The 15,589-nt window shown below is 41.3% G+C and overlaps 1 protein-coding gene across 4 annotated transcripts in view; it reads left to right on the plus strand.

The window, feature by feature from the left end:
• The window catches only part of FAM189A1 (family with sequence similarity 189 member A1), a 486,040-nt gene that overhangs the window by 325,248 nt on the left and 145,203 nt on the right, over positions 1-15,589 (plus strand). The window lies entirely within an intron of this gene.

Genomic DNA, 15,589 nt, shown 5'->3' on the forward strand with positions numbered 1-15,589 from the left:
GAACAGAGCACAGATAGAAGGTAAATTTTATGTTGTGTATATTAAGTTGCTCTTAAGAAAGTAATGATTTCTTAGCATAGTGATCACGTCAAGGAAATTGGAGAATATGAATCATGATATCATGTAGAAAAATGGTTATCTACAACCTGGAACAAACAATATATATTTGTCTCTTGTTTTGTTTTCTGACAAGAATAATTACACACATTACAGACACAAATTTTGAAGTCTAATTGGAATAAAACCAGATTTCTGTTGCAACTAGCCCAAAATGAGCTCCAACTTTAGACCTGTTGGTTGGCTCATTTGTTACTGTCGGATAAACTGAAGGATAAACTCTTTCACTTATGAGATATATTTTGAGTCTTCTCATGATATTTCCTTATGCAAAGCCTCTTGACTTGAGTACATATAGCACCATGAAAATCATCGTAAACAGCGCAGTTCTTAATTTTAAAAAATTCCCCCAATTTCATTGAGCTATGACTGACATATAATATTGTTGGTTGTAAATGTACAACATGATGATTTGATATACTGTGAGATGATCACCACAGGTTTAGTTAACATCCATCACCTCCCACAGTTAGAAAGGTTTTTTTTTCCTATGATGAGAACTTGTAAGATTTTCTATCTTAGCATCTTTCAAATAAACATCACAGTATTGTTAACTAGACTCACAAGCTGTACGTGACATCCTTAAGACAGACTTCTCTTAAAATTAGAATTGTGAACCTTTTGGCCATCTTCACCCATTTGCCCACCTCCCTCCCACTTCTGATAACCATTAGCATGTTCTCTGAATGTATGAATTCGGTTTTTTTAGATTCCACATGTAAGTGAGTGTGTGTCTTTTTCCGAAGTATTTTACTTAGCATAATGCCCTGAAGGTCCATCCGTGTTGTTCTAAGTGGTGGAGTTTCCTTCTTTCATATGCCTCAATAATATTCCATTATAGATGCTTATACATATTATATATGTACATACATAGACACAAACTTACATACGTAGGCAATTTCTTTATCCATTCCTCCCTCAGTGGACATGGGTTGTGCACATATCTTGGCTATTTAGAGTAACATTGCAGTGAACATGGGAGTACAGAGATCTTTTCAAGATCGTGACTTTGTTTCCTTTGGGTATATAACTTTTTTTTCTTTTTAAAAAGATTTTATGGGCGCCTGGGTGGCTCAGTGGGTTAAGCCACTGCCTTCAGCTCAGGTCATGATCGCAGGGTCCTGGGATCGAGTCCCGCATCAGGCTCTCTGCTCAGCAGGGAGCCTGCTTCCCTCTCTCTCTCTCTGCCTGCCTCTCCATCTACTTGTGATTTCTCTCTGTCAAATAAATTAATAAAAAGATTTTATTAATTTATTTGACAGAGAGAGAGAGAGAGAGAGAGAGAGCGTGCACAAGCAGGGGGAGTAGTAGGCAGAGGGAGAGGGAGAAGCAAGCTTTCTGCTGACGGGGGAGCCTGACACAGTATTCAGTTCCAGGACCCTGAGATCATGACCTGAGCTGAAGGCAGATGCTTAACAGACTGAGCCACCCAGGTGCCCCTAGATACCTTTTTTTTTTTTTTTTTAAGATTTTATTTATTTGAGAGAGAGAGAGAACGAGCACAGAATGGGGTTCTTTAGAAAGAGAGGGAGAAGCAGACTCCCTCCTAGGCAGGGAGCATGATGTGGGACTTGATCCCAGGACCCCGGGATCATGACCTGAGCCAAAGACAGACGCTCAACCGACTGAGCCACCCAGATGCCCCAATATATACCTTTTCTTACATTTTTTTAAAAATTCAAACTATCTCTGGCTCTGACTCCTCCTTGTACACCACGGACCTCACCATCAGCCTTTGTTTCTCCCACGAGAGGATGCTGTGCTGGGAGATGTACCACTATTGCCTACAGGGCTTTGAGGGGGCTTCCAGGAGCATCGTGTGTTTGTGGCTGCCCTTCTCTCAAGGCCCCTGGTAATCCAGTTCTTGACCTTTGTACGCAGCTCCTTCCAAGGATGCCAGGTGGGAAAGGGTTGCTGGCGTCTAGCTTTGAGATCCCACCTCTCTGACATCTTCCGGGTCTTGGGGAATGTAGCTTCCATGAGGCCCTGCCACTTTCCCTGTCCCGTTCCAGTACCAGTTGGTCCCCACTGTCCTTGTGGGACACCAGCTTAACCCTCTGAGCCCTCTGACTTTTCTGGTGAGATAGAGACTGGGCTCTTATTGGTTGTTCTTTGCTTTGGGAATGAAAGCGCTGTCTGAGGATCTTCATGTACTAACCCTGTTGTCTTGTCCCTCTCTTTTCCCTTCTGGGGGTCTGGCTCTAGCAACCTCCTCTCTGCCCCTGGGGGCCAATGCATCATGTGGGCACCATGCATTCCTCTACATTTAGCACAGGGAGAGTGGCAGGCCCTGGAGTGTGTCCCTGGAAGCTCTCTGCTTCCCTCACAGGTCCCAGAGCTGCAGGCAGGCTGGTTGCCTCGTTGCTAAAGACTTCCTCTCCCACGGATGAGAAATTGTCCCTCAGCTCACTCTGACCTGTGCTCCAAGAATAGGAAAGCCCTGCTACGTTTGCCATTTCCTGAGTAATTGTAAATAAGACATTCAGTCTCCTTGTCGGGAAAAAAAAAAAAAAAAAGCATAATGTTTTCTATCAATCACTACATTGGAACCCTTTTCAAAAAGTCACAGCATTTTAATATAATTTTGTACTTAAGGAACTTTTGTGTCTGAGATCTGGCCCTTTTCATTTCTATGTGGTTGTTCAGTTTCCCAGGTAACAAATAACAGTAACAGGATCTGCATCTAGGAAATGTTTTGTGGAAGTCTCCTTGTCTGTCAGCCAAACCTTTGAAGGACTCTGAACTTGGTCCCCACATCAGAAGAGACAGTGTTCTTCTCGTTTCTCCATGGTGGGTGCCCAGGGCAGGCTCCTCCCCCACCGTTGATCTGCCACAGCAGGACAAGTACAGTTACGTGCCTGGGCTTCCTCCGTTCCCCCTCCACCTTGGCTCAGTGGAATTGCCCTTTATCAGCAGAGTGTGGGCTGTGGTTCAAGGCAGGGAGTTGGTTGAGTTTTGGCTCTGGCCACTAAATGTTTGGGCCTGCCCCCACATTCCACATGTTCTTTGAACTTCCAGAACCCTGGCAATACCTGCTTCCAGGATTTGCTAGTCTTGCTGTGCCCTTCCTGCTTCCACCTATTTCTTCTTTCCTGGTCCTTACTCCTTGCTGTCAAGGCTCTGAGCTCTGGTGTCCTTGCATTGACTGTCCCACCAGAAGGCTCTTATTCCACTGTGATTCAGGACATCCTCTTTGACTCAGGCATCTAGGCGAGGGGTCAGAGGCTTTCACTGTCAGCCTCAGGCTTCAGGGCTCCCTGGTGACCATGTGAAGCAGCAGGGAATGGAGGCCAGGCTGTAGGGACCACCGAGATCCCCTGCCCAGCATCTCTTTCCTGTCCTACAGTTACCGCAAGAGCTCCCTGTCCAGACAGCATGAATGTATTGATTTGGATGTGGCAACTAGCCCCTGGTAGACTGGAGAATCCTACTCCTCAGAATATCTGGACTTAGCTCAGGGAGTCCCACAGGCAGCCTGTCCCCATTGGCAGAGTTTGAAATGTGCTGTTCAGCACTGCCCACTTTTGCGCTTCCCAGTGTGTGATGAAAGCCATGCTCCAGGGAGAGAGCAAAGCCGAAGACAGAGATATGGGCTTCTATCACTTATAGCCCAAAGGCCTACCTACCTAATACATATGTCCACCTCTGTTTTCTACCCTCTTCAATAGTGTTTGCCCCATGAGGATCTTAATCGAGAAAAAGCATCATGATAAGCAATGGTGGTTGTGCTGTGAATCATACAGATCCTGCCTGCTGGTGTGTTTTTGTGAAAGCATCATTGATGCAGGGTCTCTCAGAGAGATTCTATCTGTATGCATCACTGCAGTAGAGAAAGCATCATCATTGTGCTTTAATACAAAGTAGTTATGAGAAGCAGGAAACTTTGCTTTTTATCCTGTTTTCCATGGCGAATGTATTTGACCTGTGTTGGCACTTTTTCTAATCATGTATTCGAGGGAATACATAAGAGTGGAAAAGAAGTGAGAAATGAAAGACGTGTTATCCTCCCTCGCTAGGTTTCTTTTTAGACCAAGATGTCCAGCTACACAGTGGTGAACCTCTGCGGTTTCCAATCCCCAAATACATCTCTCTATTATGTTATTGTCTATTTTTGTGTTTGGGAACATAATCATGTTAAAAGTCATATATGAAATTAGGAACCAAAGCCTGTGATGGTTGGTATTCATATAGCAGTGAAATAACTTATTAAGGTCCTCAAAATACTGGCAAAATGATAGTCAGGCCTCAGCTAGGTATTCTTTGAGTGATACAGATGAGCTTTTTTAAAAAAAATATTTTATTTATTTATTTGATAGACAGAGATTACAAGTTGCCAGAGAGGCAGGCAGGGAAAGAGGAGGAAGCAGGCTCCTTGCTGAGCAGAGAGCCTGAAGTGGGGCTGGATCCCAGGACCTTGGGATCATGACCTGAGCTGAAGGCAGAGACTTAAGCCACTGAGCCACCCAGGCGCCCTTGGGGAAATGGGATAGAAATTATAGCATTCAAGGTAATGTCGAGTTGTAGAAAAATGAGAAAACCATGAAATGGGAGCTTAGATTGTGCCCTGGTGTTTAAGTGGTAAACAGTTTCTAAGACCTCAGGGCTGCATTCTTTCTAGTTTTCAAAAGTAACTTTCCTTTTGTTCTTTTAGCTGACATTTTAAATGAACTTTGAACTTCTGGGAAGAAAAAAACTCTATATGAATCTAAATGTTTTGTTATTTGGATGTTCCTGAAGGCAGGGATGTGAATGGGGCAAAAATTAGAGGTTTGGTTTAATCTGTATAATAAGCAGTTAGACCCATACCCACTGTACCCCCCGAGTCCCAAGCTGAGACTGTATAGCTATGAAATTGTCACTCTCCAAGAGTAGACAGAGGTTGCACCAGGGAGACATTAGGGAGAGCTGGAGAGATGACAGGTACAGCTAAGGCAGGAGAGCGATGCCTATGGGGAGGAGTCAGTATGAGCTAATCTATGCTGCAGGAACAAAACAGACAAACAAAAAAGACCTTGAAATTTCAATGGCTTTACATAACAAAGTTTGTTTCTTGCTCACAAAATGTCTCATATGAGCTGAGCAACTCCTCCGGGCAGTTTTCTTCTGTGCAGTAGAGAGGTGTTGAGACTGCTTCTGTTTGTGTCTGTACCATCTTATCCATGATCCCCACATAGCTGCCTAGGGAGAAGAAAGAGGGGGGCGTCCCCTGACTGTTAAGTGCCTCAACCCTGTTGTGTTAAGCACAACTCTGCTTCTCCAGACTTGGCCACATGATCCATCCCATCTTTGAGGGAGGCTGGAGCTCCTGCAGCACACATGGATGTTCTAGGGACACAAACTGTCTCTGTCATATAGGATTAAATGAGGGTCTGGGGGAGAAGGGTGAGGGTGTGCCTCCATTGGCCATCTCACACTCCCTCTTTGCAACTCCCGGAGCACTAACTGCTAGTCCCAACCATCCTTGGGCTGAAGCATGAGGATTCCTTTCCATAGAAATCCATTGTCCAAGGAGAGAAGAAAAGGTCTGGGGAGGTAGGGGAAACCATTAGTGAGGCCCACTGGTAGACAAGCTCCTGCTAAGCATAGAGAGAGCTTCAGTTAACATTTCAGTGCCTTTTATGTGGCCACTCTTAAATAGGATTTTATTGAGCACCTTCTGTGTGCCAGGAAATGTTCTGGATGCTGAGGATAGAGCAATGAAAAAGAAAAAAAAACAGACAAAATTCCCATTCTTGTGAAGATTTATTCTAGTTCAGGGAGATAGAAAAAAAAAAGGTAAATAAATCATATGCCACATGCAGGTAAGTGTTAGAGTAAAAAAGGAAAACTAGGAAGCACATAAGAAATATGAGGACTGAAGGACTATTTGATAGAGTGGTGAGAGGTGCTCTCCTGTTGCTGGAGACCTGAAGGAGGTGAGAGTGAGCTGTGTGATCTATTGACCCATCGATTGAGGCCTAGGAGGGGGCGGGGTTGGAAAACTGTCCAGGCAGAGGGAATAGCCAGTACAGAGCATACTCTGGGAGCAGCAAGGAGAGGTAGGGCTGGAGGCGAGTGTCTGAGGGGAAAGTAAAAGGCCTTGAAGTTAGAGGTGCAGCTGGGGGCTTTGCTGGTGTGGATGATTTAAAGGACTTTGCCTTTTACCCTAAGTAAGGTCAGGACCTCTGTAATGGTGAGCAGAGAAAAGGCTTTTAAGAGGGTCCCTCTGGTACCCATATCCTGGGAGGGCAGGGCACAAAAGCAACGAAGAAAGAATGAGATCCATTCGTGTTGGTGCATTTAGGTGTGGTTCTTTAATTCTTGTTGCTGTATTGTGTTCTACGATATATATGTCCCACATTTTATTTATGTATTTTATTGTGGATGGACAGTTAGATTATTTCAATTTGGTGACTATTGCAAATAATGCTGTGAACATTCACTTAAATATTTTTTTGTGCACTACCCAGAAGTAAAATTCTAGGGTACATGGGTTCAGCTTTAATAGATAATGTCCTATAATTTTCCATAGTGGTTGTTCCAGTTTATATTTTCCCCAGCAGAGTACAAAAGTTCCATTTTTTTCCATTATCAGCTATACTTCGTGTTCCCAGTGATTTTCCTTTGAGCCAATATGGTGGGTGAATCATGGTATCTCACTATAGTTTTACTCTGCATCTCCTTAATTATTAATGAGGCTGAATGCCTTTTCATATGTTTATTAGACATTTGGATATCCTCCTTCATGAAGTACCTATAAAAAGCTCTTGCCCATTCTCCATTGTGTTGTAGGTACTTATTTGTTTTAAAGAGTTTTTATATATATTCTGGAAATAGGCCCTTCTTTTATCAAGTTGTTTGTAATTTGTCAGAAAGACACACACACATACACACACACACACACACACGTAGATATACACCCACATATTATCTTCTTCCATTCAGGGGCTTGCCTTTTCATCTCATAATGATCTTTTTGGTGTCTAGATTAAAATAAAATTTTCCTACCCCAGGGTCATAAAGATTTTTTCCTCTGTTAACTTTAAATAGTCTTATTTTCCCTTTTGAATTTACAACTATAATTTACTGAGAGTTAGTTTTTTTATAATACAAAAATATAGTTTTATTTTTCCACATAAATATGGATATATTTTTCCACATAATATCCAATTGACCTAGACCCAATTATTTGAAAGATAGTCTTCCATCATTGCTGTGCAATATCATCCCTGTGATGTAGAAGTATTCTTGTATCTATGGATCTCTTCCTAGATTCTCTATTTGCTTTTTTGGCTTTTTGTCTTTATCGTACATTCTCTTAAATAACGCAAACTTTGTAAGTAAATCTTGGTATCCAATAAAGTAAGCACTTTATTCTTTAAGATTGTTTGGCTATTCATGGCCCTTTACATTCTTGTATAAATTTTGCAGTCAGCTTGTCAAATTCTACAAGGAAACCCTGCTAGAATTTCTGATGGGATTATAGTGGATCAGTAAATCAATATGGAGATAATTGACATTTTTACCACAGTGTGTTTTCCATCCTATGAATATTTATTTGGATCATCTTTAATTTCTTTTGATAATATTTTGTTTTATAAGTTTCTGAGTAGAGATACTACATATTTTTCATTATCTATAAATCCTGTTTATCTACCCATCTTTAATTTTTTTGGCAGTGTTGTGCATAGTGATCAGTTATCTCCTGCTGTGCCACAAACCACCTCAAAATGTCATGGCTTAAATACCTACAGTTTATTATCTCTGATGATTTTCTGGGTATTCTTTTTGTTTTTAAGATTTTATTTATTTTTTGACATAAAGAGATCACAAGTAGGCAGAGAGGCTGGCAGAGAGAGGGGCAGGGGAGAAGCAGGCTCCCTGGGATCATGACTGAGCTAAAGGCAGAGGCTTTAACCCACTGAGCCACCCAGGTGCCCTTCTATAGGTATTCTGTTGGTCTTGCCTGGAGTCCCTCCTATGATGGTGTTCAGATAATGACTGGAAGATGCTTGGTGGTCGGTTCCAATAGCCTCACTTACATATTCAGAACTTTGATGCCTCTCCTATCATCACTTATTAGTCTGGGTGGGGCATCTGTCCACGGCAATGACAGCACTGTGAAAGGGAGTTTCCCAGGAGGACAAAAGCAGAAGATGCAGGGCTTTTCAGGCGTAGGCTCCAAAATCCACATGATGCAACTTCTGCCACACTCTGTTGTTCAAAACAAGTCACAAAGTTAGCCCATGTTTGAGGGGGTGGAAGAATTGTCCCCACTTCTTGGTGGGAGAAGCAGCCACCACATTATAGTACCAAAGTCTTATGGGATTCATCTTTGGGAAAATGTGTCACATATGGCATTTATTTTAATTCCATTTTCTGTTTGTCATTGAAAAATGGAAACGAAACTGATTTATGCATGTGGATCTTATCTTCAACCACTTTGATAATTTGTTGATTCTAATGGTTTATCTGTACATTTTTTTTGAATTTTATACATATAGAATCATGTCATTTGAAAGAAAAAGACAATTTTTTTTTCAATCTTTACAACTTTTACTCCTCATCTCAGAGGAACATTTTCAATACTTCACAATAAAGAGTGATGTTTAATGCAGATTATTTGCAGTGATAAATTAAGTTCCCTTCTTTTTCCAGATTTCTGAGTTTCCTGTTTTGTTTGTATTTTTTAAGATCATAAATAGATACTGAATTTTCTCCCTTGACTTTTCTTTTTTGAGATGACCATATGAAAGATATACTTTATTCTGTTAGTACGGTGAATCACCTTGATTGACTTTTGAATGTTCAGCCAATTTGTTTTTCCTAGATTAAACTCAGCTTTCTCAATGTTGAATCTCTCGATTTTGTTTGTCAATGTTTTCTTCGGGGCTTTTGATTATATATTTGTGAGGGAGATTGGCCTTTTATCTTCATTTTTCTAAAATGTCCTTGTCAGCTTTTTATATTAAAGTTGTGATTTCTTTATAAAACACAATGGGAATAGTTCCTCTTTTTCTTTTCTGGAAGCATTCATTTAAGACTGATGTTATCTCTCATTTAAGCATTCAGTAGATTTCACTAGTGAAGTCTCGTAGGTTGGGCTTTTTGCGGTTTTTTTGAGGGAAAACTTGGAATTACAGATTCAGTAGTTCCCAGGACTGTTATAACCTTGTGCATTTTTTTCTTGTATAGGTTTTGTTTGATTGTTTTCCAAGGAATTTGCCCATTTCATTGGTTTTCAAAAGTACCGGTGAACACCGTAACTCATATTCACATATCCTTTTAATATCTACAGGGATGTACCTTGCTGTTGATCATTCCTGTGTGAGAGCACAGTGAAGCTGGTTTTGCGAGTGTTCAGAGAGGTTGGAATCAATTGCTGATGCCAAGGCAGGGGGTATTGCTAGGACCTTACTGACCAGAAGAGCAAGCAAACAGGAAGAAGCATGTCCTACCCCTTGCCCCACTTTTCAGGCTACCCCATTGACCCTTATTAGAAGAACCCAACAGAAAGGCATCTAACAGAAGAAAAACGTAACGTTCAGAGATCCAACCCCAGCATGAGAGAGCAGTGGATTTGGAACAGAGAGATCATACCTTAATAAATAGCACACCCTCCCACTGAAGTATCTTCACTGTCCTCTTGATCTCACTCTGCCTGGACAAGACCCTTAGAATCATTTTTCCTTATATTCCATCTCCTGCCTCTTCTTATTCCTGGGATATGCTGAGATTGTTTGGGCCCAGGCTTTTGCCAAAATCTTCCTTTTTCTACTTCGAGAATCATGATGAACAAATGTAGTATCATTTACATTCACGTTGTCATTGTCCATTGAGATTTTAAAATAAATATTGTAAGATTTGTCCTAATGCTTATTAAAGCATCTTCACATCCCATAGGTCCCTGTTTGATTTGGTTCTTTGGTGAGAGTATACTGGAGTATTCTCAAAGAGGACACCTGGGGCACCTGCTTCCCACTCTGCAAGGCCCATAATCTTTCCCTTTGCACTCACGTAATAATAGCTTGCCTGTGTAGAGAATTTTGGTTTACAAGTGGGAAGTGGGATATTAGACTGATTGTTTCTAGAAACAACTTAACTCTTTTTGTGTGGAAGCTTATACAACTTTTCTATTCTTGAAATTCAGAAATTTTAGCAAGGATGGGGCTAAATTCTGCCTTTGAAGAGCCCTTTCAAATCTGAAGACTTGAGTTGCATTTCCTTTTATATGATTTCTTTGCTTATTCTGTCATATGTTTTTTCTCCCAAACTTCTGTGATTTATATAATATTGCCTCCTTCTCTGCCCTTCATCTCTTGATATTTCCCCTGTGATTGATTTTTATTCCATTAACTTCTGTCCTGTACTGTGTGACGCATCTTACACTTGAACCTTTTAAGTAAGTGATTTGGTTTTCAGCAGGGACTATTCTCTTTTATAGTACCTCTCCTAGAATTTTAAATTTAAAAAACGAGAATTATTCTGTTCTAGAAGCATTTTATTGTGCTCTAATAACATCTCCTTATGTGTTCTCATTATGTTTTTATTTGATAGTCTATTTATGTTTCTTCTATTTGTTCTGCTCCATAGTAGCCATCTGTTCTGGAATTTGGCTCTCTCCTTTCTTTAAACCACTGTGCTTCTTCAGTGTACATGTGAGTTTGCTCTGCCTGATCATTTTGCTAGGAGTTCCCCCAGTGCTGGTTTGGGCTTAGCTGGTGGCTATGGCAAGATCCCCTTTAAGGCCATGAAAGAGTAACAGGAAGAGATGGAGGCAGATAGGGTGGGACTGTTTTCCCTCTGGGGGAAAGGGGCAACTGGGCTGGCAAACTACATTGTCACACTTTAGGTATGGCAGAGGGCGGGGTAGGAATAGGGATGGTGTCCATTTTCAGAATCAGATAGAGCTAGATTTTCTTCAGACCTACACTGCAACTTCTCTGTCAATGGAGACAGCTGGCCAACACCTCAGGTAGGTCATATGGGCTCCCTCTCTCCTGCTCAGAGGCCCCTGAGTTTCCAACTCTGGCTTGGAATAGTTGCTTCTCACTCTGAGCTCTTCCAGAGATGCAGCTTCTCCATACTATCTTTGGTCTGTAGAGTCACTGATTTTGGCTCTCTGTGCTAAGCGCATGTACCCTTATCAAAGGCCAACGGGAGCAGTAGTAGGTCAGCCTCTGGACACACCTCCACCCCAGGCATCATCAGATGCAGGAGAGAACATGTGACTAGCTGGCCATCCTGGGACTCTCAGAGCTCAGCTGTCTCCTGGTCTTCATCATATTACTAATAGTTACAGGTAGGAAACAAGGCTAGACTTGGGGATGCTGCATGAGTCCACACAGTCAGGACATATTGGCACTCCTGAAAACCTCCAGACCCTCAGGTTATAACTTCCTGTCTTCTCTTTCCAAGAAAACTGGGAACGAAGTCTGTAGCATAGAGTAGGGCTTTAGGGGTCAGGGACCAGTATAGGCCAAGTGGCAGAGAACTGAAGATTCAGTCTCCTGGAAGATGGCCTTAGGAAGCTAAAATGCCAAGTCCATCAGGCAGGTAGAGAAATGACCCTGCTTGAAACAGTGAATTGAGTGATGGGAAGTTTGTGATATCCTTTGAAGTTTAGTGTATAGTGAGAGTAAACTCCTCAGCGGGTACTCAAAAGGAACCACTGGCTGATGGACGTCACTGAGGCTAGGGTGAGATCCATGAAATATAAGGACATATCTACAGGACTTCCAAGCAAATTCTGCCTTTCTAACTTACAGATTCCAGATATCGGGGCAAATCATAGCTCCTCCACCTTTGCAGGTCCTCAATAACATCTAAATGTCTTTTTGCCATAGAGAGGGAGGCTGACTGCCAACTTGCAGTCTTTTACCGCAACCTTCAGCAGTATTTCAAGCTGATATTGAAACATCTATAGATCTCAGAGTTAGGTGAAGGGGGTTGGCACATGGCGGATAACTGGGAGCCCTGGCTTCACCAGGTGAAGTGTGAACAACCAACTGATACATTCCCTTTTCTGGGATTCTCTTGTTTACAGATGTCAGCTGAGATGCTTTGGGCTCTAAGTTACATAAAACCCAATTCACAAAACCTTCAATGACAAAGGACATAAATTTTCTCAAATCACATGTTCAAAGGTGGGCTGCTCCAGAGTTAGTTGGTTCAGCAGCCCAGAGAAGTCATCCAAGATCCAGATTCTCTCTAGCTTTTCATTCTACCAGTTTCAATATGTTGATGTATCAGTTTAGTTCTGCTCATGGTCACTGGATGACGGCCACTGCTTGAGGCATTACATGCAGATATAAAATGTCTAGTAGAAGAGGAATTGTTTTCCTGTGAACCTCTTTTTGAGAGCAAGTAAACATTTTTCAGATGCCCCGCCCCCCACATATCACCAAAATATTCAGTATCTCATTGGCCAGAACTGGGCCAATGTCCACTCTTAAACCAGTCATTTGTTATGTGGGCTGTATAATTTTCTTATAAATTTAGAAAATATCACCCTTGAGTACAATTAATCAAATGAACAAGTGAATGGATGTTAATATTAAATGGCAATTGAGTTGGGCTGAATTTCTGTAATTTGTACCTGATAATCACACCTGGGCACAAAGGATTAAGCATAACAGATATATCCACATTAATTACTGTGTGAAGTTTCACAATATATAGTAATATACCCAGAGTAATCCAGAGTAATAACCACACTGAATTAGGTAATTTGCTTAGAAATAGATGTGAAGGGAAAAGAAAACATGCGTGAGTAGTATGAACCAATGGTAATTAGAAACAATTGAGCAGCTCAAGAAAATTGCACAAGCACATTTTTAATGACTGATTGGATCCCAGGAAACAGTTAATTAGCTAACATTTGCTTTTCCCACACCACCTCTCTCAAACCTGTGAGATTAGTAAAATCTGAATTAAAAAAAAAAAATCACACTTCTCAAGAAAGATGCCCTGGTTTATCCAGCCAGAAGACAGTATGTTGCCATCTTCAAGAGGCAGGAGTCCTTCAGAAAACCGAGCTCCGCTGCCTCTTGTGCATTTAGGGCTGTCCTTCCCACAGTGGATTCCTAGTTGTGGGAAGCAACACTGCAGCCAACCAGCTGGGTCAGACATGTAAGTAGGCAGCAGGTTCCCCTCTGCTCTTTCTTCCTTCCTGGACGCATGTGATTCTCAGCTTAGGTGTGGGGCTTTATCTCTTCCTTGAATCACTTTTCTCAACCACAGCACTGATAGATGTTTGCCGTTTAACATATTTTTTATTTTCATGCCTAACTTTATTTTTATTATTATTTTATTTTTAGTGTTCCAAGATTCGTTGTTTATGCACCGTACCCAGTGCTCCATGCAATACGTGCTCTCTTAATACCCACCATTAGGCTCACCCATCTCCCCACCCCCCTCCCTTCCAAAACCCTCAGTTTGTTTCTCACAGTCCACAGTCTCTCATGGTTCATCACCCCATCTGATTTCCCCCCAATTAGCATATTTGTATTTATAAAGTTGCCTTTTTCCCTGACATTAAAATGTGTGTTCTGTCTTACCCATTCTCTGTTTCTTCCTTCCCTAGGACTTATTTGTGCCTCCTTTTGTCCAAATGAGATCAAACTTGTTTATTGCCTGGAATGCCATTCTTAATATTTTCTTTGTTCAAGGCTTCTGAAAGCTCAACTAGCAGCCAAAACATCTCCTGTACATGCAAGGAAAGCCTTAGAGGATAGGGGACTAAGGTTCCATTAATATTGAGTTTCTCAGGGTACCTTCTTAGAGAACTAGTAACTTTGTAACAAATGAGGTGGCCAACTTCTCTGTTTAGCAGGGTTGTTAGATATGCCCTAAATGATTTGCAAGTTTTCATGGAAATAGGATAGCATTCAGTCTTTTAATGCTGGAAGACAAGTAAACAGAAGTGAGAGTTCTGGTTGAGTGCAGATTTTGCTCATTTGAACAGTTTTCATACTAAGAAAAGCAACAATTATGCCTTTTTGTCCAGGTGAGTGAGAGTCCAAGTTAGAGAAAGGGTTGCCCATGTACAAAGGACAGAGCATCTGACTTTCTGTTTCCCCTAGGTAGGAAGATACTTTACATCAATTCTTAGTCTTTGAAAATACTCATTTTCTGTATTAACTGAAAAAACGATTGTCACTGTTCTTCGTTGTCTTCTTTTACAGTTAAGATTATCTTTTTCTACCAGATGGGCAGCCTTTCAGAAGGTCCACTTGAAATCTGGTCAGCCAAATGAGTGGACAGAACCCCAAGATCGATGAGGTGACATGTCTCCCCTGAATCATGCTCGCACTGGATTTTATTAACTTTCATGATCCTGATAGGGTTCTTGTATAGAACCTCACTGTTCCCAGCTGTCATAATTAAGACAGGGTGGGAACCAAATTCAGTTCATTTAATGGAATGTAGCTTAGTAAAGTGATGACGTCAGGGTAAGAGAGATCATGTCAAAGTTAGGCCCAATCAGGAGCACATGTGTACCTAAAATTGTGTGTGACTTGCTTATTAATCCATTGTATGTGTCTGAACCGCTTTTGGGGGGGAGGGTGGGAGGCTGCTACTTTATTTTTCATTGCAGTAGATCTTGCCTTCAGTTCAGGGTTATATGAAGAAATAAAAAATAAGCTTGTAAAACAAAGAAGGTTTTAGTTTAAAATCATGTATCATAAATACACCTTTTCATAAATACATACTTTTGCAGATGTTAACTGATTTTGCATTTTTGTGAATATCCTGAATTAAGTTATACATATTGCACTAGGCTTAATTCAGAAGCTATTTTCATAGTGAGGTCGGTATGTTTCGATACTGTAGATCTCTTTGAGAGAACAGGTACTTGTTCTTGCTCATGAGCAGGTCGGTCCAATTCTGAAAGGATCCTGATGCCTGCATGATTGACTTTATGACCTATCTTTTTAATTTTGCTCTCCTCTCAAGAATACCCAAGGGCCAAGGCAACCCCCCAAAGCCTACCTTTCTCTGGTGTCTCTGTTACAGGATGGCAGGAAGCAGGAGAAACAAGCCCCCATTTCTTCAAGATATTTTGCTGCTGTTAAAGATTCATTCCCACAGAGTAGTTTTAAATGGAGACCTCCACTTGTCCTAGAAGTCACAGAATTGTGTCGCTTAAGGAAAAATGGAGACAAGTTAGGAAATTTATTGTTTTACCAGCATATGCTCTGGGAAGCTCAGGATGGTCCAGCGTACTGACATCTAATAAACGAGGAACCAGGTATTTCTTTAAATGTTACTTTCAGGAGGGGCTTTCTATTTCCTTTTTAACACGTGTGTATGATTTCTGATTTAGAATTCTTTTATATAAATACACACACACACACACACACACACGTATTTTATTAGAGAGAGAGAGAGAATCCTAAAAGAAACCACACCCTGTGCAGAGCCTGATGCAAAGCACAATCTCACAAACCTGAGATCATGACCTGAGCCCAAATCAAGAGTTGGATGCCTA

The sequence above is a fragment of the Mustela putorius genome, unplaced genomic scaffold (genome assembly GCF_011764305.1).
Source record: "Mustela putorius furo isolate JIRA1106 unplaced genomic scaffold, ASM1176430v1.1 tig00003972_pilon_pilon_pilon, whole genome shotgun sequence".
Taxonomy (NCBI): Eukaryota; Metazoa; Chordata; class Mammalia; order Carnivora; family Mustelidae; genus Mustela; species Mustela putorius.